Source organism: Callithrix jacchus, chromosome 7 (genome assembly GCF_049354715.1).
Source record: "Callithrix jacchus isolate 240 chromosome 7, calJac240_pri, whole genome shotgun sequence".
NCBI lineage: Eukaryota > Metazoa > Chordata > Mammalia > Primates > Cebidae > Callithrix > Callithrix jacchus.
In genome coordinates, this window is record NC_133508.1 from 30,242,022 (window position 1) to 30,267,650 (window position 25,629).

At 44.5% G+C, this 25,629-nt stretch overlaps 1 pseudogene across 1 annotated transcript; it reads right to left on the reverse strand.

Moving 5' to 3' along the window:
* Positions 1-1,534: 1,534 nt before the first annotated feature.
* On the reverse strand, positions 1,535-24,977 carry LOC100385462 (ret finger protein-like 4A; annotated as a pseudogene). The gene is made up of 2 exons (XR_013519662.1): positions 6,566-24,977; positions 1,535-6,483 (listed from the first exon to the last, which is right to left on the reverse strand). The product of XR_013519662.1 is annotated as a ret finger protein-like 4A (transcript).
* Between the last annotated feature and the right edge of the window lie 652 nt (positions 24,978-25,629).

The window sequence follows — 25,629 nt, forward strand, 5'->3', positions numbered from 1 at the left end:
TATGTGAGTGAAAGAGAAGTCCAGAGATGTGCAAACAGTAGGCAAGCCTCATACCAACATGTCCAACTAGAAGACCAAAATACAGGGTGAGGTCTCTACACCTGACCCAGACACCAGGTGAGGGAGAATCAATGAGAGCTTTGAGTTAGATGTCCACGGTCCAAATTTGTTTTGGTAACAAATGGGGAAGGATGAAAGGGAATCCAAGATTCAAGGCAGGCATGGTCATGCAGAGTGGGGGCTTGGGAACTTGCTGTTCAAGCAGAGGGCAGTTTCTTGGCTGCTGGGGCAGATGATTTGTGGAGTCAGGCTGGGCTGAGCAGAGCTGAACAGTCACAGGAACAGTCACAACTTCTCACTGGTGCTCTCCACCTTTGCTCTTGGGGCTGCCCGAGGTGGGTTTCTTTAGTGCTTTTACTGTTATCCTTCACCTTGTTTGTTCTGGGGACACACTGAGGACAAGCAGCCAGGATGAGTGTCTTGATGACAAAATGGACCAAGGCTGGGTGCAGTGGCACACCTGTGATTCAAACACTTTGGTATCCCAGAGTAGGAGAATTGCTGGAGGCCAGGAGTTTGAGACAGGCTTGGGTAATATTGTGAGATCCCATCTCTACAAAACATTTAAACATTTAGCCAAGCATGGTGTCACACCCACCTGTATTCCCAGCTACTTGGGAGACTGAGGTGGGAGGAGTGCTTGAGCCCAGGAATTTGAGGGACCCATGATTGTGCCACTGCTCTCCAGTCTGGGTAACAGAGTAAGACCATTTAAAAAAAAAAAAAAACAAGAAGGAAAAGGACCAGAATGATAACTCTTTCCAAGTCCCACTTTTACCAAACGTGCATTTTTGATCATTTATGAATATTGATTTAAAGATGAAATAGACTTTTTATGACAAAAACCATTTCTGTAGAAGGAATGGCATCTCTGTCCTTCAGTTATTGAAAAAGGAAGATCCTCACTCCAGATACAGTGCGGCACATGATGACTCCCAGAGGCTCCTTCCTGACCTGGCATGGGAGCAACACACTCTCAGTCGTTCCCAGAGAAGAAATCTCCACCCCCACCTGCACTCTGAGACATATCTTTTCCACCTTTGACAAACTACGTTACCAAACCTAGGGATCATGTTCTTCCAAAACTTTCCTTCGGGCCGGGCATGGTGGCTCAAGCCTGTAATCCCAGCACTTTGGGAGGCTGAGGCGGGTGGATCACGAGGTCAAGAGATCGAGACCATCCTGGTCAACATGGTGAAACCCCGTCTCTACTAAAAATACAAAAAAATATTAGCTGGGCATGGTGGCGCATGCCTGTAATCCCAGCTACTCAGGAGGCTGAGGCAGGAGAATTGCCTGAACCCAGGAGGTGGAGGTTGCGGTGAGCCAAGATCGCGCCATTGCACTCCTCCAGCCTGGGTAACAAGAGCGAAACTCCGTCTCAAAATAAATAAATAAATAAATAAATAAATAAATAAATAAATAAATAAATAAATAAATAAAAATAAAAAATAAAAACAAAACTTTCCTTCAACAAACTACCTGTATGCACTTAAAGGGAACAGTTGACCTACTTACTTAACACGGGCGTGCCAGCCACCTGTGTTGTGCCAATTCTATGATTGGTGATTTAAGTTGGCTTACCCTCTTTTACCCCACTGCTTGCTATAAATATGTCCCTGTAACTTACACCAAGTCAGCAGGTGCCAATTAGAAAGTAGGTTAATGGCTTCAGAAGGCTCCTGGTCTGCACAGCTAATAGAAAGAGCAAAGATCTCTTGTGGATCTCCAACAGAGAGCCTGTGTATTATCAGACCAGCTGGAAATGTTGTTCCACCAAATAGAACTCTTTTAAGAGAATGGAGGAATTTTGAAGATAGGCACTGGTCACAGTTCATTCCTCTTCCTTCCCAAAATAAACCAAGCCCAGGAGTTCATATCATGCCTCAATGCTTAAACTTTGAACAGTTCCATGAAGGAGTTCCCAGATCCACTATTTCTAGCTAGAAGCTCTATGTGCAGATAAGAGTGCTCCAGGAAGAAGAAACTGCATGACTACAGACAGAGAAGCTGGAGGCAGCAGTGGGAGGGACCCAGGTTTAAGATGATGCACTGAGCATGCATTAAGTTGCCCTCTCTCCCCAAATCCCATTGCAATGATAAGAAATGACATTTTCAAAGAATAAATCCATAACAGTGTTGGAAAGCAGGAAAAGGTGTCATACGTGGATCAAAATTTATCTCCTAAGGTTTTTAAGAAATTAAATTGTCACATATTTAAAAAATATTAATATCTCCCTACTCCTTTAAGGCCACCAGTGTTCACACCTGATATTTATATTTCGCACACACGCACAGACGATAGGTAGATGACTGATCAATCTATAGGCAGTTTGGAGAGGATATGGTTTGTTTTTATATAAACTGCCTTATATAAAATGGATTTACACTACACTATTATTTTATAACATTTTTGTTACTTAATAGATCATGCATATCTCTCCAAGTCAGTACAGACAAATCTAACTCATTCTTTTTTAGTTGCTGTATGATATTCTATGACATAAATGTGTCATAATTTCCTCCCCTTCTGCTATTAATGAGCACTCCAGTTGCTGCTAACTTCTTGTCATAATAAACAATTAGACACAAGCACCCCTGCACATCCATTCTTACGTGTTAGCACAGTTATTTTGTAGTGGTGGCTCACAAAGATGGGACTGCTGGGTTGAATATATGTGATTTATCTCTACAAGTATGTATAATTCATATTTTGTTATATTACTTGATAATTCGCTTCTAAATATTTCAGCGTGCCTCTCTAGGAATAGGAATATCTCCTACACAGCTATAAAACCACTGCCATATCTAAGATAATGTAAAATTATTTTATAATATCATGTAATAATTCAGTTCATATTCAAATTTCCTCCAATTGTCCTAAGACTCTACAGTTTTCTCTTTTTGCTAAGTAGGATTCAACCTAGGTTGATGTATGGCATTTATGTTTTACACCCCTTGGTCTCTTTTAGTGAAGAAGAATCCTCTCATTTTCTTTACTTAAGACATTGGCATTTAAAGTGATCAGCCAAGTTTTTTGTAGAATGGTCCACATTCTGGATTGCTCTGATCATTTCTTCCCATTAATCATTTAACTTTCTCTTTACTTCCGCTATTTCTGAAACTAAAAGTTAGGTCTAGGCGCTTGATTAGATTCAAGTTACACATTTCTGGCAAGAAAAACAAAAAAGAAATATACATGATATGTGATGTTGTATAATAAATATGTATATTCAATTGTAATAAACATTGTCAGATTACTTCCCCCAAAGACTGCATAATAGCATTGCGCATTTCCACCAGCAATGTCTATTTCTCTGCATCTTAATTGTCCTAGATATCATTGCACTTTTAATTTTTGCAAATTAAATATGTTAATATGTATCATCAGGTACATATTAACTATATGCAAACCACGATATATGAAGAATATATATCTCAATCCCTACAACTTAAACACACATTAGAAAGAAAGGATTTGAGCTTCTACTTGAAGGTTGTAGGTGTGGCAGACTATATTTCTCCTTCCCCCACCATAAGGATGTATACTGTCCCACCCAGTAATGTTGGTCTTGACCATGAGACTTTCTCTGATCAGAGGAATCAGAGCAGAAAAGCTAGTTCTGAGCCTAAACCTGAAGACACATTATATGCTTCCATTCATGTCCCTGGGAGTTTCTACCCTTTACTATGAAAATAACATGTGAAAGTTGATTAATTCTCAGACCGAAGCATATTAGCCCCAGCCTACCTACATATCTGTGAGTCAAGTGAGTGAGAAAGAAATACTTGCTGTTTTAGGACACTGAGATTTTAGGGCTGTCTGCGATTGCAGCAAAAGCTGATGAATGGAATCTGAAAATGGGAATGGAGTCAGTAGTAAAATTAATGCAAGTCCCTTTAGGTCACTGTTGTTACCAAACACGAAGCCCACTTCTGAAGCTCAGTGGACTGTAAAATCTATAACTACAGAGACTTTGTGGGTCTTGCTCATCACTGCATATCATTGGCATCTAAAACAGTGCTTGGCTTCTCAGAGAACTAAAATAGAATTACCATTCGACCTAGCGATCCCATTTCTGGGTAAGTACCCAAAGGAAAAGAAATTGTTCTGCCAAAAAGTTACCTGCACTCATATGTGTATTGCAGCACTATTCACAATAGCAAAGTTATGGGATCAACCTTGGTACCCATCAACAGTGGATTGGAAAAAGAAAATGTGGTACATAAACACCATGGGGTACTATGCAGCCATAAGTACGAATGAAATCATGTTCTCTGTAGCAACCGGAGCTGGAAGCCATCCTTCTAAGGCAATTAACACAGAAACAAATTCAAATACTGTGGTTCTTACTTATAAGTGGGAACAAAACAATGGAGACACATAGACATAAAGATGAAAACAATAGACACCAGGGCCTCCAAAAGAGAGGAAGGAGAGCAGAGAGGAAAGGTTGAAATACTACCTATGGGGTACCATGTTCAGTATTCAGGTGCTGGGTTCAACAGAAGCCCAAACTCCAGCATCTTTCGATACATCCACGTAACAAAACTGCACATGTGCCCTTGAAACTAAAATTAAAAAATAAATAAAAACAGTCTTTGGTCCATAAGAGGTATTCACTAATTCATTGTCCAGTGAATGAAGTACTGTAAGGGAATGAAGTGTTGAATAAGGGAACGGTTTGACTTGACGAAAACACTAACCTGAGATAGGATAGGGGTAGATTGTAAAGGCCCTGAATATCCCAGTGAGGCGACTAAACTTGACTTAGTTGGTAATGAGACTTATGTAACAAGACCCATGTAAGGCTTTAAGCTCAATCAGAAGATGGTGTGCAGGACAGGTGGACAGGGACACTGGAGGTGAAGAAACCGGTTAAGAGCCTGCTATTGGAATTGTCCAAGCCAGGTGTGAGGTGGCACTGACCAAGTTAGCACTAATAGAAAGAAAGGGGAGGAGACATCATAATGAAATTATCCATTGTTCCCGGCAACGAATTAAAAGGAGACGGTAAAAGAGAATGGCATCCCAGGTTTAGCTTGGGCCAGCAGAAGCATCTGAGTGCACAATTGAAAACAGGGGCCTACTTCTCAGGAGATGAGTTCTAAGTAGATTTGGGAATTAGAGGTCACTCTTAACTGATTTAGCCCATCCTGAAGTGATAGCAACTGATGAAATAGGCAGATAGACAGATAGACAGACAGATAGACAGATAGACAAAAGATAGACAGATAGATAGATAGATAGATAGATAGATAGATAGATAGATAGATAGAAATTAAAAATTAACTGATTTGGCCCAGATCTGAAGTCATGAAAAAGGATGACACCACCAAGGGGTGAATGAATGAATGTAGCACGAGAGTGAGAAAGATCAAAAAGAGAATTCTGAAAAATCTCATTTACATTCACGTAGTCCTAACAAGAGGAAAATAGTTGGTGCCAAACAAAGGAAAACAGGGCAGGGCACACAGGTGCAGAAGCCAGGGGAGAAAGGGCGTCAAAATCCCACTGAGGGGACCAGATGAAAAAGTGGCCAGTAGTAATTGGAGGTCGCTCTTAACCGAGTGTTAATTCCAGGCGCAGGTAAGAAACATGGGGAAGAGCAGTGCAAAGCACGTGCGAAGGAAACGATGCGGCAGTGCGTGAGGATGGTGGCCCCAAGCAAACAGCAGGATGGGCCAGGTGTTGAGCGTGACAGCCCAGCCCAGAGAGGTTTTGTTTAGGGTAGGCGAGACCTGAGCATATTTGCAGAAGTCAGTGAAGCCATTGCAGAGAGCTCAACTATGCCGAGACACAGAGGGAGAGGAGATACCTGATGGGGATAAAGGTTAAGGAGTCAAAAAGAAAAAGAAACGAGAGCCTGGTGCGACCTGAACAGCCTTAGAAAGGGAGCTGCTAACAGCTGTGGTTTATTAGCACTGATGTTTCTTGTCCACACTTCAAAGCGTAGCTTCAAGAGCACGGCGATCTCTCCTAATTACCCAGCTCCTCTGCCTATCCTATATATAGCCTTAGGCCCTTAGTAAATGCTCTCGATGACAGTGAAGGTGGTCTATTCCCACTTTGCAGACATTCCATTCTTCTTTTTTTTTTAATTTCAAAATATTTATTGAACAAAAGAATAAACATAAGCCCCAAAGAAAATATGACAAACTTCATACGTAAAATGTAATTTTCCCCTAATTAATATAATTGCTTTCTGTTCATGGTTTATAAAATAACTGATGTTTCCCTTCTATCCCTTTGTACCCATGTGTATCTAGCAGAAATGTTCTTTGCTCTGGCTACAGACACACAGAAACTTGCTATTGATTATTATGTTCAAATGTTTATTTCCTTTCCCCAGAATAAACTGGGGGACTGGTACTGTTTGGATTGATCACAGGACAGAAACTCAGGAAGATCTGATCATCTTCCTCCTGCAACCTCCTCTTCCCAAGTTCAAGCGATTCTCCTGCCTCAGACTCCCAAGTAGCTGGGATTACAGGCATCTGCCACCATGCCCAGCTAATTTTTTTCACATTTATGAGAAAAAAATGGACACAGTGGCTCGATAACAGGAACATCGCTGAATGTGTAGATATGGCACCCATCACTAACATTATAAAAGGAAATGGACCTCATACCTACATCCAGGTAAATCCCCACTCTTTGCAACCGGGGACTCACCCAGAGAAAAGTCAAGGGCATAGTGCTGTTAGAAAAGATCTGCCCTTTTCTGGAACCCACAGTCCAGAAGCCGAGTTCTGAAGAAAGTACAATGTCCCCTGTCAATTCACAGATTCCTTACAAATGCCCAAATCCCATATTTTGCTGGTGCCCACATCCACTTTCCAGTAATAGTGGCCGGAAGTGAAGCGAGAGGTCCCCAGGACGCACAGTGCGGAGCTGAACCTTTCAGCCTGCTCTTTCCTGTTCTGTCTGAAATCCGCACATGGGACGCTCCTCAGGTCTTCAGAAATGGTAATAGTTGCTTGGCTGTGTCCACATCCCAGGTCATATCCACTTGAAACTTCTTCATCCTTGGGTTCATCCTTAGAATCGATTTCAGCTTGGGCTCTAGTTCTTGATGATGGAAATCAGTGCCCTCAGCTTGTACTTGGGCTTGATGTCATTCTTAGAGGCCACAGTGCATAAGGGGCATAGTACACCTTCCCCACGGGGCTCCTTCTGCAGTGAATTGACACATTGGAGGCAACAGGCACATCCACATTTCAGTTGCACCGGTTCTTCAAGATCATTTAGACAAACACGACATCTAATTACTTGGTTGAAGTGTTCAGCCATGGCAAATGTCTTTCCGAGTTTCCTCCCCTGGCCTCCAGCTGCTTCTGCTGACCGCTCAGATCTCCATTCCATTCATTCTTACACTGTCTTTCAGCAGAACGTGGGGCAGGTATTGTTGTCAGGGCCAGAAATGGAAGCTCAGATCTGGATGCCAAAATCAAAGTTGGGAAAGGGGCCCCTGTTTCCTGTTGCCCCCTAGATAGCCCTCACGTTGCTCTGCAAAACTGCAATAGTCACTTAACCCCCCAGGCACTCACACCAGGGGAAGAGCTTTCAGAGAAGGCTAACAGTTCCAACAAAAATACTTGAACTCTCTTCAGTTCCTTGCATGTGACCTTGATATTTTCCCTTACAAATGAACCACAGTAGCCCCGAGAAGTATGGGGAAAGGGACCAGATGGACAATTAAATAAAGGGATTATATTTCTCTAAGAAATAGGACCAAACCATGAGCTTGGTTATATTCATAGTTTTTTACTTATAGCCAAGTGTATACACTTTTATATTTTTCCAAATGTATAAAAGCTGCCAACAATCTTTCCATTTGTTAGGAATTGCACTTAGCGATTCCCCTGCATGTTTATAATAACAAGGGCTTACTATGTACCAAATACTGTTCCAATCACTTTACACATATTAGCTCATTTAATATCCTGTGGAGACTCTTGCTGTTGGCACTGGAATAGGTTGTCACTGTTGGGTCCAAAGAAACATGGATGGTGCTGACTTTCCTGCTTCTGAGATCCCCGCTACCAAAGGTGTCCAGGCTGCTCAGGCTAGAGTGGCTCACCAGTGTGGGAAGAGGATAGCTCCCCCTCTCCAGTGCTACAATTGACCAGGGCTGTCCCATGACAGAATTGTCCTGGGCTCCCAGTGTCAGAGCTCTTTAGGTTCACTGCTAAGGACTTTCCCATTGGGCAAAAGGCATTGCCCAGGATGACTGAGGAGGGGAGGCTCCAGCATCTGCTGCCGGAACCATGGTTCTCCTTTCATCATTGGACTTGGCCAAGGGGCCTGACCACTGTCACATCAGTTTCTGCCCTTGGGGTTATTTTATCCAGAGAGCCTCAATTGCCCATATCTGTCACTGAGCCTTGGTCAGGGCCATCCCAGCTTGTAATAGCACTTATTCTCTAGGAAGAAGGATTGATATCTGCCATTATCTTTCTCTGAAGACCTGTGAATTCCTAATGAACATTACCCTTGTCTCACACAGCAGCCATTAAGTTCCTCCTATCCATTAGGTGTTTTCAGGTGTTTGGTTTCTTTGGGGGGTACAAAATTAATTTCAATCACATTGGATACCTTATGATAAATCTCTGCTGTCATTTGGGTAGAGGAAAGTAATCTATATCTTCTAAGGACAATAATATTTTAAATTCTCTTTGAAAAAGATCTCACTGAATTGTTGAAATTCTAAAAAACACCATAAAGGCTAATATAAAATGAAATATTTAAGGCTGGGTGTAGTGGCTCACGCCTGTAATCCTAGAACTTTGGGAGGCTGAGGCAGGCAGATCACCTGAGATCAGGAGTTCAAGACCATCCTGGCCAACACAGTGAAACCCCATCTCTACTAAACACAGAATTAGCTGGGCATGGTGGCGGGCGTCTGTAATCTCAGCTACTCAGAAGACTGAGGCAGGAGAATCGCTTGAACCTAGGAGGTGGAGGTTGCAGTGAGCTGAGATGGCGCCACTACACTCCAGCCTGGGCAACAGAGCAAGACTGCCTCTCCCCAGAAAAAAAAAATTAATTAAAAAAAAATCTTTAACTAAATTGCTGAATAGAGTGGATAGCCTCTACAAGGGCTCCTAGTGAACCTCACCTTTCGACATACATACCTTTGCTCTTGTTTAATCCCTTCCCCTCAAGTGTGAGCTAGACCCACCTAGTGACTTGCTTCTAACAAAAAGAACATGGTGAAAGCAATGGATTGTCACTTTCAAGATTAGGTTACAAAAAGACTCTGATTCTGACTTTTCTCCTGTTATCTGGTCTCTCTGTCTCTCTCTGTCTGTCTCTCTCTGTCTCTCTCTCCTCTCCCCTTTACTCTGGGTGAAGCAAGCTTCCATGCTGTGAATAACCCTGTGGAAAGACCCGCAAAGAACTGGAGTCTGGCCAGTCGTGAGTTTGGCTCTGTGGCCTGCTGACAGCCTCGTGAATGAGCTTGGGGGCAGTGTCCTCTATGAAGCCTCGAGAGGACCACAGCCCTGGCCAACATCTCGATGTCAGTCTCTCTTGTGAGAGATCCTGTGTTTTCTTTAGGCTTATGAAGAGTCTCAGACACCCAGATCAACTGCAACTGCACCTTGATCCCTGCAAGACAAGAGCCTTGCGATGCATGTCTGCTGCTTTCATCCCCTATGTTTGGGGGTTATTTGTTACATAGCAGTAGGCAGCTAGTGTACTGAGTATTGGTAATACAACGTATTTGGCTCTATGTAAGACTCTGGCTTCAAGACTGTTTGCACGCTCTGAAACCTTTGTTGATACTTGAAGGAAAAGTCAGTGACTCTGACCCAGGGTGTCTCTCCCTGAGCCCCCCGGCTCCATGGCTGACTGACAGAGTATCTCTGGGTTAAATACCTCCACTTTCCTTGTCTTTAAAAAAGTCTGATCATTTCCACCTTACTTTTCAGAGTTACACCAGTAGAAATAATACATGTAAAACCACTTTCAGCAAGTGAAGGGCTGCACACACATAAAATGTTTCGTTTTTAGCAGCCAGTCCTGGCCCCATTGCCATTTTCTGTTCTTATTTTTCTAAATACATCCATCTCTGGTACGATCCCAATTGTGCCGTGTCGTGTTTAGCCTGAGAAATACGACCAACTGAAACTGTACACAACCTGGCGAGGCTAAACGCGGCATTGGGTTGTTACTGAAATGCAGTGAGTGTGTTTTCAAAGCGTGTTTCCCTCCTCTAGGGAGTCGGCTGTCAGAGGACATCCTGGCCTGTGGAGATGAGCACTTCCTCCCGGAATCGGGGTGGAGCCAAGGTTGAGGGCTTTCCTGGTGTTACTCGTCTAACTGAAGCCTCTTTTCTGTTAAGCAGACAAAGAAAGTGCCCCATGACTTCCTGCATCCTATTCTCCGGGGTGTCATCCTTGTAAGGAAATACTGACTTTAGAGAGGAAATGTGTTTGCGAATATAGAAAAAATAATTAAATCATGTAAATCAAATAAGATGTATGAGGTTTTTAAAGAAACTAAAGAATCAACTGAACCAAATCTCAATCCAACCGTATGAATATCTGATTTAGCTCAGTGAATTAACACAACTTATCAAACAATAGGTGTCCAAAATGTTTCTGTGGTGTTTAGGCACTTTTGTGCATTTTGTAAAATGACTACAGTGAATTTGTAATACTTTGGTGATCAAAAATGGAAAGGAATCAATTAGAAAAGCCTTCAGTAAATAGTGCAGAGAGTGTTTTCTTATTTTTGTAAAAGAAATGCAAAAATAATAAGCTTGAAATGGATGAGTGGGAAGGAGTAGGATGGGAGGTAGGGATGGAAATGAGCCTTCTCAGAGTACAACTTTTTATATCATTTTGATTTTTGAAAGACATAAATGTTTTACATATCCAAAAAACAAAATTAAATTCAAATGGATTTTTCAAATTCTAAAATTGAATGCAAACAGAAGCAAGTAAGCATAAATATATATGTCAAATTTAAGAAGTAACCACAAAGAGAAAAAAAGTATTTCAAGTAACTTTTAATTTTAAAAATATTTTGATTCCGGCTAACTAAACTTACTTTTTTTCCTCCTTATTTTTTTTGCAGAGGTGGGATCTTGCTATGTTGCCCAGGCTGGTCTGGAGCTCCTGGCCTCAAGTGGTCCTCCCAACTTGGCTTCCCAAAGTGCTGGGATTATAGGCACAAGCCTCTGTGCTCAGCCCTCAATTTACTCTTATTTCTGACTGTCATCTATAATGGGATATATTCTTAGGCCAAAAAGAATGGCAAATAAATTTGAAACTTGACTTACTAGTTTTGTTGATAGCAGTAATGTTGGTATTTGTCATGGTTCATTTTACAGGTCAACTTTACCAGGCCATGCAGTGCCCAGACATTTAGTCACACACTCTCGGTGGGCCTGTTGGGGTGAGATCGACCTATGAGTTGGTAGAATGAATAAAGGCAGACTGCCCTCCCTCCTATGGGCAGGGCTCATCCAATCAGCTGAAGGCCTAAGCAGAACAAAAAGACTGACGCTCCCATGAATAAAAGAGAACTCCTCCTGCCTGACTGTCTCCGAGTCGGGAAATCATTCCTTTTCCCTACATTCAGACTTAAACTAAAACATCGATTCTGTCAGGGTCTCAAGCCTGCTGGCCTTTGGCCTGGCTCTCCTGGGTCTTGCTGGCTGCAGATCTTGGGATTTGTCAGCCTCTGTAATTGCATCAGCCAGTTCTTTAGAGTAAGTCTTTGTTTACTGTATATAAATATATCTTAGACACACCTTTATTGCATATATATATATAATATGTTTATTTATATATGTTTATATATGTACATATACACATTATATATGTTTGTTTGTTTTGAGATAGAGTCTCACCCTGTCACCTAGGCTGCAGTGCAGTGGTGCGATCTCAGTGCAGTGGGGTGATCTCAGTTCACTGCAACCTCCACCTCCTGGGTTCAAGCAAGTCTTGTGCCTCAGCCTCCTGAGTAGCTGGGATTGCAGGCATGTGCCACCACTCCTGGCTAATTTTTGTATTTTTAGTAGAGATGAGGTTTCACCATGTTGCCCAGGCTGGTCTCAAACTAGTGGGCCTAAGTGATCCACCCGCCTCAGCCTCCCAAAGTGCTGGGGTTACAGACATGAGCCACAACACCTGGCTGATAAACATTATATATGTTTATATACATGTTTATAGATACACATCTAAAAACACATACACACAAATCCTTTTGGCTCTGTTTCTGTGGAAAACCCGAAGACATTATTGTAATTCTAAAACAGTTCTATTTTTATTTTGGATAAAGCAAATAAGGAACTATAATAATCTACTTAGGAAGCAAGGTTCTCTCTGTAAAAGAAAAGAGATAAAAATACAAAGTAAAGGAAGATGAGAGAAGCCCTATGCCATGACATTTGTGCAGGAAATGTCATTAAGAACTCATGATCATGTTGAAAACGCATCTCCCAGCTTTGCTCACTGAAATGGCCAGAACACAACCAGTGCCCAGATTTTGGCTTCTAAGTGTCATTCCAACTAAAAGGAACCAGGGCTCCCTGTAGAAATGGCTGACTTTAGATCTGGGCAGAAAAAGCACAAGATGAGCCTGAGATGACTTGTGCCAGAAAGGGGGTTGGGGGGAGGGGGTGAGGGAAAGAGAAATAAAGGTGGAAGGAGAAAAGAAGCTCCTCTTTTACAGAATTCCAGCTAATAAATGTAGAAAAGATTCTCGAATTGAAAAAATCATTTTGCAGCTCTCAATATAATAATTGATTCAGGCAGAGATCTTCAGGGATGCTTTAACAGCTGGACACAATACTGTTAGTGACGAGGTATATATACAGTCTCAAAGTATCGCCCTACAGATAATTTGACAGTTGAAAATGACAGCAAACTGCTTCTATACAATGGAGGGGTCTGGTGGTCCCAGTCTTAGCCAAAATAGCAAACTTGCATCACAAATATTAGGACAACCTAATAGCATGTGCCTCTTGATGTGATGAAACACAAGTCCTCAAGGTCACTTCTGTAGTGTTCTTACCAATGTTGTTTAAGCTGAATCTAATCACACATTTAGACCTCAAGTACTCTTACAGAAAAAAAAACAGGAGCTACCAGGGACACGGTAAACACCACCACGAAGAGACAACCAGATCCATCTGGAAGGCAGAATACGGCACAAGACCATTGGTCTGAATTCTTCAAAAAAATGCGTGCCAAAAGATATAAAAGCATGTGGCCTGTTCTACTAAATAGAAATTAAAGGGCAGTAGCAGTCACGTGCAATGCTTGAACTTTAGTAGGATTCTGAATTGCACAATGGAATATATATTGCATGAGAAGATAGTATGAAATCATTCAATTTATTTATTTATTTATTTTTTGAGATGGAGTCTCGCTGTGTTGCCCAGGCCAGAGTGCTGTGGTGCAATATCTGCTCACTGCAACCTCCACCTCCTGGGTTGAAGCAGTTCTCCTACCTCAGCCTCCTGAGTAGCTGGGGCTACAGGCACGTGACACCATGCCAGGCTAATTTTTAATTTTTTTAGTAGAGATGGGGTTTCACCATGTTGGCCAGGCTGGTCTCGAACTCCTTACCTCAGGTGATCCACTGGCCTCAGCCTCCCAAAATGCTGGGATTTCAGGCATGAGCCACCACACCTGGCCAAAGTTGTTCATTTTATTAAGTATGACAATGATACTACAATTAGGTAGGAAACCATGCTAATTTAAGGAGATGGAAGCTGAAGTGTTTAGAGGTGAACTGTTCTGATGACTACAATTCATATTCAAATAATTAAGCAAAAAGAAGTGGATATATGTATATAAGCATACAGAAAAAAAGAGGGAGGGAGTAGTAGGGGGAGAGGAACAGAAAGAGAAAAGGAGAGGGGAGGAGGGAAGAGAGAGCGGTGCACTCAAGTGTGTACTGGAGGGAGAACACGCAAATGGGGCAAAATTGGTGACTCCGGTCCAAAAGTGTAAGAATTTCACTTTATGAATTTTTCCATTTTTCTGCACGTTTGAATATTTTCAAAATGAGAAATTGGGAGGAAGGTCCTGATGATAATAGTTGGGGAAAATCTAGTGAGGCTGCTGCAGGAAAGGTAATGATGAACCCGTGATCTCAGATAAGAATAGTAACTTCCCCCGCAGCTGGGGAGGAGCGCAGCTGTCAGTCAGGGATCACCCTGTGAGGCTGTGTGCAGCACTAACGTGAAATGGCAAACCTAATCCACGTGCCCCGGGCCATTGCTACAAAAGCAGTGGGCACTCTTCCTGGGCAGCCTCATCTTCCAGGGAGCCAAAGCTTGCAGCATGAGAGGGTCTCTTTTTGGAACAAGGGTCAGGGAGGGAAGTCAAGTCCAGGCTTGGCTTTGAGAGATCACTCGTCAGTTACATAAACAGGACGAGAAAGCAGCAAAGTGCGCCGGCGGAAAGGAATGTGCCGCTGAAGGAAGAAACGTGGGCTCCGAGCTGGAAGCTTAATATAATTTTATACATAACAGCAATGTTTCCCAATTTCCGGGAGATATTTTGGCTCTTGTTAACAGAGGACTTTCTGTGACCTCTCAGTGTGTTTCAGTTCTTTCACCTGCCTCTACCCATCCTGCCCCCAACGTGCTCAATGATTTCCAAGACCTCTGTACCCTCTCCCTCCTCCACATCACTAAAAGAAATCCTGTGCAGTTATCTTCTTCAATGACTGCTCAGGGCTTTCAGGCCCAGCCTTCCCTGAAAAGCCTCCTTTGTTACTGTTTTTTGGAGGTTTTTGTTGTTGTTGTTGTTGTTGTTGTTGTTATTTGCTTGTTTTTTTGTTTGTTTTTTGAGACGGAATTAATCTCAGCTCACTGCAACCTCTGCCTCCCATGTTCAAGTGATTCTCCTGCCTCAGCCTCCTGAGTAGCTGGGATTATAGGTGCGTGCCACCACGCCCAGCTAATTTTTTTGTATTTCTAGTAGAGATGGGGTTTCACCATGTTGGCCAGGCTGGTTTCTAACGCCTAACCTTGTGATCCACCTGCCTCTGCCTCCCGAAGTGCTAGGATTACATCACGAGGCTACTGGGGTTTTGAAAGAACCACATGTAAACCTAGAGATTCCCAACTGGGCACAAAGAATTATGGTTTCACAGTGTGAAACAGAATCACATGTTTTTCAGGTTCTCTATTGAATTGACTATTTTTAATTTACTACAAGCAAAAACCTCATCCATGTTGAAAGGGTGTGGTCAAAGCTAACGTTTAAAATACACACAGAGGGTGGCACTCGTCTTTTGGGTAGGAATCTATTTGTATTCCTGTGCTCAACTGTGCCACGAGGGGTAGGTTCAGACCAGCTGATGATGCCGCCTGAGCAGTCATAAAAGAGAAGAGACCAGAAGCAGAGCGCCTTGCAGAATGCCCCACTGCTCCACTGCCTGCGTGAAATCTGTTGAATATCGCTTGTGGCTTTCCACAGACTGCCTTGAAAAATCAGATTACGAATGTTATTGAGTCCAGGGATAAGACTGTTGCTTTTGTTAATCCGACAAGTCCCTTTCTCCATAAAACGTCCGTGTGCCTGTTGAGTACTCAGTATATTTACGCTTAATACCGGCTAAAACAACGTACGCTCCTTTTTGTGCTTGGAACACGGTTTTGCCGGGTGGTATCACAAGCCGGCTACATCTGCTTTCTGTTCCACCCTGGCTGCTGAGATGTTGAGCCAAATTTGAAGGCCACCTCTGCCAATGCAATCAAAGCCTTATGGCCCGCATTTGGGTTACTATTCTTATTTTTGCATCCTCATAATTTCCTCTTTTTTTTTTTTGAGATGGAGTTTCGCTCTTGTTACCCAGGCTGGAGTGCAATGGCGTGATCTCGGCTCACTGCAACATCCGACTCCTGGGTTCAGGCAATTCTCCTGCCTCAGCCTCCTGAGTAGCTGGGATTACAGGCACACGCCACTGTGCCCAGCTAATTTTTTGTATTTTTAGTAGAGACGGGGTTTCACCATGTTGACCAGGATGGTCTCGATATCTTGACCTCGTGATCCACCCGCCTTGGCCTCCCAAAGTGCTGGGATTCATAATTTCTTTTTTGTTGTTGTTTGTTTGTTTGTTGAGGCGGAGTCCTGCTCTGCCAACAGGCTGGAGTGCAGTGGTGCGATCTCGGCTCACTGCAACCTCTGCCTCCCAGATTCAAGCGATTCTCCTGCCTCAGTGACTCATGATTTCTTCTTACCTTGGTTCTAGCTCTGTAAGTTGCCTGGAATCCTCTTTGAATGAGGAGGTGTATAAGGGATGGGAAAACACCGGTTGACGGGAAAACACCAGTTGACCGTAAAACACAGGAGAGGTTGCTCAGGCTCCCATTTCCCTCAGTTTGTATATTCATCAGGGGACCGTGGGACGCTCTTTTTCCCTATTCAGGAACAATAAGATGCACACCAGCAAGCCTGAGCCATAATCCTATATAAGAACAGCACATGTATGGAGAGCAGCTCTCTATAAATGCAAAAATATTCTGCAGCAATTTTCCCCATTGCTGTTGTGGAAAGCCAATAAACGAAGCAGCCATTATGGCATTTTATGATGCACAGACTACATCAAGAAACAAACTGGTGCCACAGAGCATTCCCTGCCGAAGGTATCAGACACACAGACATTTCCATAATGCACAGACTGCACCTGGAGACACCTGAGAGAAACAGGAACCGGGCCAGACACTTGATAGTCACTTACTTTGTAATCTCCATGTGACAACTCTGTAATGAAGCCATCTTATTCTGTTTCACACACAAAAAAACTGAGCTTCATAGGAAATAAATTGTCCAAGGTCAAGTAACTGCAAGAAAATGGCAAAGCAAGAGTTAAAATCAAGGTGTAGTCCAGGCATGGCAGCTCATGCCAGTAATCCCAGCACTTTGGAGGCTTATGTGGAAGGCTAGGAGTTTGAGACCAGCCTGGGCAACATAGCAAGACCCCATTTCTACAAAAAGTGAAAGAAAAAATAATGCTGGGTGTGGCGGCATACATCTGTACTTCCTGCTACTGACTACTCAGGAGGCTGAGGCAGGAGTATCACTTCAGCCCAGGAATATGAGGCTGCAGTGAGCTGTGATCATACCACTGCACTCCAGCCTGGGTGACAGAGTGAGACCCTGTCTCTAAAAACAACAACATCATACAAAACAGCAGCAATAGGCCAGGTGCAGTGCCTCACGCCTATAACCCCAGCACTTTGGGAGGCCAAGGCAGGCAGATCCCCTGAGGTCGGGAGTTCAAGACCAGCCTGAACAATTTGGAGAAACCCTGTCTCTACTAAAAATATAAAATTAGCCAGGTGTGGTGGTGCATGCCTGTAATCCCAGCTACTTGGGAGGCTAAGGCAGGAGGCAGAGGTTGCGGTGAGCAGAGAGCACACCATTGCACTCCAGCCTGAGCAGCAAGAGTGAAACTCTGTCTCAAAGAAAACAGCAGCAATAAAAGACATGGTGCATCTGATTTCAAAGCCCTGACTCACTGCAGTGTGCCTAAAGCTCCCATTCAATGCCTATCTTTGCCCATTTCTCCCAAGTCACGTGCATGAATGTCACTTTCCCTTTGAAACAGCCTCCTGACGAAGCTGCTACATGAAGTCTATAAAGCATTTTAATTCTTTGGAGTAGGCGAACCTTAAAAACACAAAGCCGTGTGGAACGAGGCCAAGGAAACACTGGATAGCTGCCTAGCTTGATTTTGGGTCCCTGTGAGAATTGGGAAGCAAATGTCAAAGAACAGATCCTGCCCCCTGGCACCCATGGATGTCACAAAAAATTCATGGAAGCTCCTAGAGAAATCCTTCCGCCTGTGTAAGACTTTTGTAACCCTAATATATAAGTGCTGCCCTGTGGCTGGCCACTGTGGTGGCCACAGTGCTAATGCCAGTGCCCCATACTGTTCAGCTCTGAGGTCCCTCACCTCCTACCTACCTCCTACCTGGGCAGCCGCTGTTCCCAGCCAGGGCTGCTGACACTTTGGGAACTGTCCTGACCAGTGGATGTGACACACTCTGAGCTCCCTGCAGACCCCTCGGCAAACCTGCTTCAGAGCTGGTGCCTGTCACATCTCATGTCCCTCGGAGCTGTCTCAGATGGCATGTCCTAAAATATCTCTATTCCCCTCCAAAGAGAATGTCTGTGCTCCTCTTTTTCCCATAAGTTTCCATTCCTTTCCCCTTTCTTGTGGCTCCTCCTGCTTCCATGCTGATATTACTAGCACTGGTCTCAGTTCCTTATCTGTGCCACGCTGTCTCCCATCACCCAGCCTTTGTGTGGGCTGTTCCCTCTGTCTGGGACGCCAGAACATGTGCCTGTCAAATAATTTGGATGTTTGTCCCCTCCAAATCTCATGTTGCAATGTGACCTCCAGGACGGATGTGGTGGCTCACACCTGCAATTCCAACACTTTGGGAGGCTGAGACGGGCAGATCACCTGAAGTCAGGAGTTCTAAGACCAGCTTGGCCAACGTGGTGAAACCCCATGTCTACTAAAGATACAAAAATTAACCAGCTGTAGTGGCACATGACTGTAGTCCCAGCTACTTAGGAGTCTGAGGCAGGAGAACTACTTGAATCCAGGAGGCAGATGTTGCAGTGAGCCAAGATCGTGCCATTGCACTCCAGCCTGGGCAACAGAGTGAGACTCCATCTTAAAAAAAAAAAAAAAAAAAAAGAGAGAGAGAGAAAGAAAGGAAAAAAAAGAAAAATAAACTCCAATGTTGGAGGTGAGGGCCTAGTGGGAGGTGTTCGGGTCATGGGGGGTGGATCCCGTATGAATGTCTTGGTGCCCTCCCCACGGTCCCCATGGCCATGAGTTCACATGAGATCTGGTTGTTGAAAAGAATGTGGTTCCTCCTCCCCCCCCCTCCTCCTCCTCCTCCTCCTCCTCCTCCTCCTCCTTCTCCTCCTTTCTCTCTCTCTCTCTCTCTCTCTCTCTCTCTCTCTCACCATGTGACATGACTGCTCTCCCTTCACCTTCCATGGAAGCTTCTTGAGACCCTCACCAGAAACAGATGCTGGTGCCATGCTTCCTGTACAGCCTGCAAAACTGTTAGCCAAACAAATCTCTTTTCTTTGTAAATGACTTAGCCTCAGGTACTCCTTTATAGCAACACAAAACAGACTAACACACCTGCCCCAGGTCCCCTCTCTGGCTCTGATGGGAGCTCTTCTAGGTAAGTCATCTCCTCTGAGCCGAGCTTTTGACTTCTTCAGGCAGTTACTCTGAAGTCCTGTTACACCCTTGGGGTCTTTAACTTTCATCACCTTGTCACTGCTACTGATTGTCTGTCTGTCCTGCTGGCCTCCTGGCCCTTTAAGGGCAGGAGCCTCACCTGTGCTGGCCGCTGCTCCATAGTTCAACAGTGGCTGGCACAGAGCAGAGGCTCAATCAGTGTCTGATGGTGAATGAGTGATCCTCTTAAAGAATGAAGATCTAACTCAGACTGATGCTGTCACAATGGTAATCATAATATGTCCACAGATTTATGCAGTTTTTCACACCATTTAAAAAGTGCTTTCTCCCAGCACTTTGGGAGGCTGAGGTGGGTGGATCACCTGAGGCCAGGAGTTCAAGACCAGCCTGACCAACATGGTGGAAGGCCCATCTCTATTAAATACAAAAAATTAGCTGGGCATGGTGGCACACGCCTGAAATCCCAGCTACGTGGGAGGCTGAGGCAGGAGAATCACTTGAACCTGGGAGGCAGAGGTTGCAGTGAGCTGAGATTGTGCCATTGCACTCCAGCCTGGGCAACAGAGCGAAACTCAGACTCAAAAAGAAAAAAAAAAATCCAGTGCTTTAGCGTATATTATTTTTATAACCCTTTAAAGTATGTGTTTCTTATAGAAGCCTTGCATTTTTCAAATCTTTTATTCTTTCTAGTATATTTTTTGCTTTGGAATTGGTATCAAGTCCCATCTCCCTATAATTTTTCATTTATAACTGACGTTCATTTAGCCACTTTTTTTTTTGAGAGGAAGTTTTGCTCTTGTTGCCCACGCTGGAGAGCAATGGCACAATCTCGGTTCACTACAACCTCCACCACCCAGGGTCAAGCGATTCTCCTGCCTCAGCCTCCTGAATAGCTGGGATTACAGGCATGCATCACCACACCCAGCTAATTTTGTATTTTTAGTAGAGATGGGGTTTCACCATGTTGGTCAGGATGCTCTCAAATTCCTGACCTCAGGTGACCTGCCCACCTCAGCCTCCCAAAGTGCTGGGATTACAGGTATGAGCCACTGCGCCTGGCCATCATTTAGCCACTTTACCTAAGATTTCTTATTAAAAATTCAGAAACGCTCTTGTGATTCCAATTTTATACCTGGGAAAAATAAGGTCCCCTTGGCTAGTCAAACAGAGGCCCAACTAAGCCTGGGCTGTCTGACTTCAGGGTCATGGTCTCCGCAGTGAGCTTCACTCACTTTTAGTCAATGGACAGCTCCTGATGCACCCTTCCAAGTTCACGTTGCCATTGGTGACCAGCCCACAGTCTAATTCCACCCTAGTCCTACTCACACACCCACACGACAGGAGCGTGGTAAACCAGAGCCTTTCTAGATTTTCACTCTGTGCGTTTCAGCACAGGGCAAAATACATGTCATTTTAAATGTCGGCATTTTCAGCAGAACCAAAACTGACAAGAACGAATGGCATGGTTGAAGTTGCTTTTGCCAAAGCATATAAAAATGGTCAATTTCCTCCCAAAAGAAAGTGGAAACATAGTTGGAATACAGAAATATAACCCATATCATCCTAACAGCAGCTCCCCAAACCCCAAGTGGCCCTCAGACCCACCTTGACTATTACTGGGTAGTAATTTTTTTTTTTTTTGAGATGGAGTTTTGCTCTGTCTTTCAGGCTGGAGTGCAATGGCACAATCTCAGCTGACTGCAACATCCACCTCCCAGTCTCAAGCAATTCTCCCACCTCAGCCTCCCAAGTAGATGGGATTACAGGTGCACACCACCACACCCAGCTAATTTTTATATTATTAGTAGAAGCAGGGTTTCACCATGTTGGCCAGGCTGGTGTCGAACTCCTGACCTCAGGTGATCTGCCTGCCTTGGCCTCCCAAAGTGCTGGGATTAAAGATGTGAGCCAATCCACCCCGTCAGGGTTAGTAGTTTTTCAGATTGATAAGACATGGGCCAGAATTGAAGCCAAGTTCAGACAACTCAAGTGTGAAGATCCCCCTCAGCTCTAATGTTGGTGGCTTTCATGGTGGAAAAGGGTATTTGTCCCTCCTGGGAGATGCTGCTGTTAGTGTAGCACATGTACCCCTTGACTGTGGCTTGGCACAGGGATAGGCGATCAATCATTGTCTTATGAGTGAGTGAGTGATCCTCTTTAAGAATGAAGATCCAACTCAGACTGATGCTGTCACAGTGGTAATCAGATTTATGCAGTTCTTCATAGTTTAAAAAGTACTTTCTCCCAGCACTTTGGGAGGCCGAGGTGGGGAGATCACCTGAAGCCAGGAATCCAAGACCAGGCTGACCAACATGGTGAAACCCCATCTCTACTAAATACAAAAAAAAAGCTCTCTGGGGCTAACCTCGAAGCCATCCCATGCTTTCTCTTAATTAAATGAATAAATGTTGGGATGGGTGCAGTGTCTCATATCTGTAATCCCAGCACTTTTTTGTGTTGAGTCTGAATCTCGCTCTGTCGCTAGGCTGGAATGCAGTGGCACTATCTCAGCTCACTGCAACCTCTGACTCCCTGGTTCAAGTGATTCTCCTGTCTCAGCCTCCCAAGTAGTTGGGATTACAGGTATGCACCACTATGCCTGGGTAATTTTTGTATTTTTTAGTAGAGACAGGGTTTCACCATGTTGGCCAGAATGGTCTCTATCTCTTGACCTTGTGATCTGCCTGCCTCAGCCTCCCAAAATGCTGGGATTACAGGCGTAAGCCACCAAACCTGGCCAATCCCAGCACTTTGGTAGGCTGAGGCAGGAGGATGGCTTGTGGCCAGGAATTCGAGACCAACACTGGCAGCATAGTGAGATCCTGTCTCTACAAAAAAAAAGTTTTAAAATTAGCCGGTGTGGTGGTTCACACCTGTTGTTCCAGGTACTCGGGAGGCTGAGATGGGAAGATTGCTTGAGCCCAGAAGTTTGAGGCTGCAGGGAGTTATGATTGCACCACTGCACTGCAGCCTGGGCAACAGACTAAGACTCCGTCTTAAATAACAATAAATAAATAAAGCATATTAATTTAACATAATCTGACAAATAACAGTGGACTAAAATGCCATCTTCCGGTGCCTGTCATCCTCAGAGTGGGCTGGCATGAAACACATTCATTATGGGCTGAGTGCAGTGGCTCACGTCTATAATCCCAGAACTTTGGGAGGGCAAGGCAGGCTGATATTTGAGTTTAGGAAATTAAGAACACCCTGGCCAATGTGGTGAAACCCCGTCTCTACTAAAATTACAAAAATCAGCTGGGCATGGTGATGGGCACCTGTAATCCCAGCTACTCAGGAGGCTGAGGCAGGAGTATCACTTGAACTCTGGAGGCAGAGGTTGTAGTGAGCTGAGACTGCAGCACTGCACTCTGGCCTGGGTGACAGAGTGAGATTCCGTCTCAAAAAAAAAAAGAAGAAAAGAATGTAAAAAAGAAAGACATTTATCATGGGGAGGTGGCACTGGTGTGACCTGAGGAGTGGAAGCTTCGGCCAGTCTCCCAGAGCAGGAGTGAATGGGCTATTCCCCCTTCTCCACTGGGGAATTGCTCAAAAACAAGCAAAACAAGAAACAGAAACACAACTGGAAGTCAGCTGTCCCCTGAAGCCTGGTGGTGAGGAAGGGCTACCAAAAGGGGCAAGAGGGTCCAAGGGGCTGGCTGTGAGGGTGCAGCTGAGTCCTCCAGGCTCAGAGACTCCCTACCCGAGGAGCACACACATCCATCTCACGTCTGAGAAAACACGGACAGGTGTTGGACAAGGGCTGGGGCCTTCGCTGAAATCTTGAGACCCAAAAACGCAGCACAGGATGGGGAAAGGTATGGGCAAGGCCTCATTCCGGACACGGTGGGGAAATGTTCACAGGAACCCACAGGCTCTGGTGAAAGGATTCCTGCTTGCCTTGAACATAATCCAAATCGTCCCGGAAGTGTTAATAGCTGGCCCAGGAAGAACTCTCCTCATCCGAAGATGAGAAATAACTGAGAAAGAACCCACTCAGCAACTGATGCTGGACAATCGGGTCCCAGCTCCTCTAATATGGGCCATGACTCACTGTTCTGGCCACACAGTCCTCTGGTGGCCCTAGACGAGACCCTGCCCCAGCCTTGCTCTTGACCTGTCAAGAAGTGATGCAGGGAGCACTTTGCACTCCCAGAAGGCTGTGGCCTGGAGCCAAGGGAGGAAATCCACCTCTGCAAGAGGACTCTAGGATGCAAGATGTGTTTCAATCCATCCCTGGAACCACCTACCTCTCAACTTATTGTTACATCGAATAAAGGCTAAGTTTTTTAATAGGTATTTTCAGTTACTTGCAGCCAAAAGCATCATAATGAAAAATGGTATAGAATGTGCCATTTGTGAAATATAAACAGATAAACTAGCAAATAAATAATGCAAACACACATGCTTATACAGAACCATAAATGAGAAACTAGGAGAAGTGTTGCTTTGGGGGAAGAAAACAGTCTCATGGGGATAAGGTGAAAGCAGGCCCTTTTGTCCACTTTGGAATTTTTTAAATTTTAATTAATTAATTTATTTATTTGAGACAGGGTCTTGTGTTTTGCAGGCTGGAGCACAGTGGTGTGATCATGGCTCATTGCAGCCTCGAACTCCTGGGCTTAAACGATCCTCCTACCTCAGCCTCCCAAGTGGCTTCAACTACAGGTACACCATGATGCCCTGCTGATTTTTTAAATTTTTGTAGAGATGCGGGTCTCACTATGTTTCCAAGGTTGCCCTTGAACTCCCAGGCTCAAGTGATCCTCCCACCTCAGCCTCCCAAAGTGCTGGGACTACAGGTGTGAGCCACAGAGCCCAGCACTTTGGAGATGTTTTTCCTCTGGATATACTACCTAGCCAAAATAAGTATATATATTTTTTAAATCAGGAGATTCTCATTGCAAATAATTGCTGCTTCACTCTCAGGGTTCCAGGCTATAAACAGGCTCACCTACCTTGGGCAAGGCATCCACATGTCTCCAGTCCTTGCCTTTTCAGCCTCTCCCATTTGCCCTCCATTTCTGCACACGGTGCTGACCGCCAGACTCTGCCCCAGATCCTCTGATATTAGCTGCAATTCCTGATTCTCGGGGAACTCGAGGCAAGGCGTTGCCTCCAGGACCTCTGGTTGGTGCTGTCCCATCTCCACTGCTTTGCTTGAGACCACTCTGGAAGCAAATCTGACCCTGGGTGTATTTTCCTCATTCAGAAGACTGTGACCCCAAGTTGAATAAACACGTGGCCAGCAATCCCAGGAGACACCACAGGCAGGACTGAGTGCCACGGGGGGCACGTGGACTGTGAATATGAAATGAGCTGCTGATGGAAACAAAAAAGTCTTTGCAAGTCAGCTGGTAGCTCCTGAGGAGATGATTTTCTCCCCGAGTAGATAGAGAAGCCATGAACTTCTGGTGAGAAAAACAGCGCCCAGCACAGGCACTAAACACAAGGATGCCCAGAGCAGAAGTTGGCCATTCTGTCCACGATGACCAGGTTGCACATGATTCTGACACACAGAGACTTGTCTAGGTTGAGGGTGAAGAAACACAGTGGCCTGTGGGCCTGAAGGATTACTCTTGCCTCCCTGAAAAGTGGGTGCGTGGGGAGCTGGGAGCGCATCCTGCAGAGGGGAGGGGGCTTCTGAAGCCATTGGCTGAAAGAGAGCTTGGTTCTTCCCCACGTGGGCTGGGAGACTCACATCTAATCTACTTCATAGTTCATATTCTAGGGTAGTAAATACCTTTCTTCGCTTTTTTTGGGGGAGGGGGGCGTGGTGATACAGGAAGGGAAAAGAGACCAATAACAAGTGATTTGACTCTGTAATAATATTTAACAACTCTTGAATTAGGTGTCTGCACTGTATTGAAAGAAAATATTTGGCTATTGGATTAAAACCTAAAAGCCCTTAGAATAACAATAAAGTACAGTTCTGACAACCCAAAACACAGTGAACGTGAGCCCCAGGAGAGGTCTGCAGGCTTGATCCAGAAGTGCAAATGCAAGCCTAAGATCTCTTTGAAGTCTTACGCTTGGTCTTTGAAATTCATCCAGTTTTGCCTTCTACCCATGAATGTTTATTTTAATATGAAAATCATGCATTTTCTCCTCTAAAAATCACTCAGTCAAACCCAACGCTCTAGGAGGGTGTGGCAGGGGAACACATGGCCCAGTTTCAGATGCCCAGGGATTTGAATCATCAGGTGTCCCTAATCGCCAGGCACATTTAGACAAAGGCTGGTTGGTGATTGGGCTGCCATAGATGGCAAGGGCAGGGAGCACAGGTGCCAGGCTCTGGGTGATGGCCAGACACACTACACAGCACCTTTCATCAAAGAACTAGGAAAAAATAATTATACTGG